Source organism: Salvelinus namaycush, chromosome 23 (assembly GCF_016432855.1).
Source record: "Salvelinus namaycush isolate Seneca chromosome 23, SaNama_1.0, whole genome shotgun sequence".
Classification (NCBI taxonomy): domain Eukaryota; kingdom Metazoa; phylum Chordata; class Actinopteri; order Salmoniformes; family Salmonidae; genus Salvelinus; species Salvelinus namaycush.
Window position 1 is genome coordinate 35,829,081 of NC_052329.1, and position 3,887 is coordinate 35,832,967.

Here is a 3,887-nt window from a genome sequence, read left to right on the forward strand (position 1 = left end):
CGCCATAGGATGCCACCTTTCCAAAAGTCAGTTCGTCAAATTTCTTCCCTGCTAGAGCTGCCCCAGTCAACTGTAAGTTTAATGTGAAGTGAAAACATCTAGGAGCAACAACGGCTCAGCCGTGAAGTGGTAGGCTAAGTGGTAGGCCACACAAGCTCAACACTCACTACCGAGATCCAAACTGCTTCTTGTCAGCACAAGAACTGTTCATCGAGAGCTTCATGAAATGGGTTTCCATGGCCAAGCAGCCACACACAAGCCTAAGATCACCATGCGCAATGCCAAGCGTTGGCTGGAGTGGTGTAAACCTTGCTGCCATTGGACTCTGAAACAGTGGAAACGCGTTCTATGGAGTGATGAATCATGCTTCACCATCTGGTGAATCTGGGTTTGGCGGATGCCAGGAGAACGCTAAAGTTTGGTGGAAGAGAAATAATGGTCTGGGGCTTTTTAATGGTTTGGGCTAGGCCCCTTAGTTCCAGTGAAGGGAAAACTTAATGCTACAGCATACAATGACATTCTAGACAATTGCTGTGCTTTCAACTTTGTGGCAACAGTTTGGGGAATGCCCTTTCCTGTTTCAGCATGACAATGCCCCCATGCACAAAGCGAGGTCCATACAGAAATGGTTTGTCGAGATCGGTGTGGAAGAACTTGACTGGCCTGCATAGAGCCCTGACCTCAACCCCATCGAACACCATTGGGATGAATTGGAACGGCAACTGCGAGCCCGGCCTAATCACCCAACATCAGTGCCTGACCTCACTAATGCTCTTGTGGCTGAACGGAAGTCCCCACAGCAATGTTCCACCATCTAGTGGAAAGCCTTCCCAGAAGAGGGGAGGCTGTATAGAAGCAAAAGGGGGGACCAACTCCATATTAATGCCCATGCTTTTTGAATGAGTTTTCCGACGAGCAGGTGTCCACATCCTTTTGATAAAATACTGTAGTTGCCCAACAAAATCTGAGCATCTCCAATCGTATGTCAGGATGTTCTATTCGGATGCTCAGCATCCTGAGTATATTATGTAACTTATAAGGTCCTGTGGGAAATGGCTCAAATGATTATATTCTTCACAGCTCATTAGAAATAAAAGTACTGAGGTGTTTCCATCTGGTTGTTAGTGTCTTGAGTGGGTGTCTTTGGATGGAGAGCTGCTTTGTTTGTATTCCTGGACCCCTACTGGAGCTCTTTTCTCTCTGCCAGGGCAACTGCAGTCCTCTCAGCAAGGATGGATTAATCAGGTTTCCACCAACTTATGGTCATGGAATATTTGGAATAATGTGTGATGAATGGGCTTTTGTGCTTGTGTTTAAATGTTAAGCTCAGACTCAAAGTCTAAACCAGGGTTCCCTAACTGGCGGCCCGCGACACCTTTTTTGTCCCTCAAAAAAATTAATTCTGAACAAAAAATACAAAAAATAGTATATATAGAGTGCATTTGGAAAGGTTTCAGAACCCTTGACTCTTCCACATTTTGTTACGTTACAGCCTTATTCTAAAATTGATGAAATGTTTTTTTTCCCTCAGCAATCTACACACAATACCCCATAATGACAAAGCAAAAACTGTTTTTTATAAATGTTTACAAATGTATATAAAAAAACACTGAAATATCACATTTACATAAGTATTCAGACCCTTTACTCAGTACTTTGTTGAAGCACCTTTGGCAGAGATTACAGACTCGAATCTCCTTTATGGTAGAGTGGCCGACAAAAGCCACTCCTCAGTAAAAGGCACATGACAGCCGCTTGGAGTTTGTCAAAAGGCACCCGAAAGACTCTCAGACCATGAGAAACAAGATTCTCTGGTCTGATGAAACCAAGATTGAACTCTTTGGCCTAAATGCCAAGCTTCACGTCTGGAGGAAACCTGGCACCATTCCTACGATGAAGCATGGTGGTGGCAGCATCATGCTGTGGGGATGTTTTTCAGCGTCGGGGACTGGGAGACCAGGCAGGATCGAGGGAAAGATGAACTGAGCAAAGTACAGAGAGACTCTTGATGAAAACCTACTTCAGAGAAGAAGAAAAAACTTCCAACAGGACAACGACGCTAAGCACACAGCCAAAACAATGCACGAGTGGCTTTGGGACATGTCTCTGAATGTCCCTCAGTGGCTCAGCCAGAGCCCAGACTTGAACCCGATCTAACATCTCTGGAGAGACCTGAAAATAGCTGTGCAACGACGCTCCCCATCCAACATGATGGGACTTGAGAGGATCTGCAGAGAAGAATGTGAGAAACTCCCCAAATACAGGTGTGCCAAGCTTGTAGCATCATACCCAAGAAGACTTGAGACTGTAATCGCTGCCACAGGTGCTTCAACAAGGTACTGGGTAAAGGGTCTGAATACTTACAGTACCAGTCAAAAGTTTGGAAACACCTACTCATTCCAGGGTTTTTCTTTATCTTTACTATTTTCTACATTGTAGAATAATAGTGAAGACATCAAAACTATGAAATAACACATATGGAATAATGTAGTAACCAAAGAAGTGTAAAACAAATCTAAACATATTTTATATTTGAGATTCTTCAAAGTAGCCACCCTTTGCCTTGATGACAGCTTTGCAGACTCTTGGCATTCTCTCAACCAGCCTCATGAGGTAGTCACCTGGAATGCATTTCAATTAACAGGTGTGCCTTGTTAAAAGTTCCTTCTTAATGCATTTGAGCCAATCCGTTGTGTTGTGACAAGGAAGGGGTGGTATACAGAAGAGAGCCCTAGTCCATATTATGGCAAGAACAGCTCAAATAAGAAAAGACAAATGACAGTCCATCATTACTGTAATCATTACATTACATCCGCTCATGTAAACATCTGCCCACGGGTGAATCTAGTTGATGATCCTTGGTCCAAACCAAAGTAGAATAACTCAAACGGTGAATGTTGTGATGACATAGAATCAATGTGGAAAATGGATTGGATTTGAAAAAAGTCATCAACCTAAGGGAATTTAGTCTTCTTTTCACCAAGCTTTTAACCTAAATTCAATGACATTGTGCATTTTTTTGTTGATTTTACATTGAATTCACGTTAGTTGACAACTCAACCAAATATAAATAAAAAAAAGAAGTTGAACTGACGTCTGTGCCCAGTGGGTATGCTTCAGATGACTTACATGATCAACAATGTGCTCTGGTAGTACTTCATTGCATTGATAAGTACTCTCGCTTACACTTAAGTTATTACACTGTTTGGAATCAAGCTTGAAAAAGATTGTTGAGCTCTTTCCCCAAGTTCTCAAGTTGTCCCTCAGCCTCAAAGCTCTGTTAGTAGTGGTAGTAGTGTGTGACTGACTGTACAGTATGATCATCTTACTACGATATCCGTTGGCCTGTTTACCACAGGCCAGGCAGGGGAATGTGTTTTTCTTTTGATTATATTGTGGCTGGTTTTGAGCTCTGTCTGACATGGTGTCCATTGACCAGTTAACACTAAGCCTGCTCACAAGGCCGTGTTGGGCCGGGGCTAAAGCCATCCCGCCACCGAACAAAAGAGCAGGGCTTTACCGAGGGGACACGCAAACTGCTGACTGTCAACTTGAGCTAATGCGGTCCCATTCTGTTCCGTCTCGGTCCTGTCGGCCTCCCTCTCTTCATCCATCCATCCCTCCCTCCCTCCCTCTCTATCTATCCCTCTCTCTCTCTCTCTCTCTCTCTCTCTCTCTCTCTCTCTCTCTTTCCCAGCCTGGGACCCTCTTTCTACACGCTAGCGTAGAAACAGCCAGGTCTTCCACCAGCCTACTGACAGACAGAGTGCTAACCTTCAGATAATTATCTGTCCATCCAGTTGCACCCATCTCTCTTTTTTTTTTTTTTCAGTGTGTCAAAGTGTGTTTGTGTGTGTGTGCTCTGTGGTTTTGTGTCTCTTTGGACC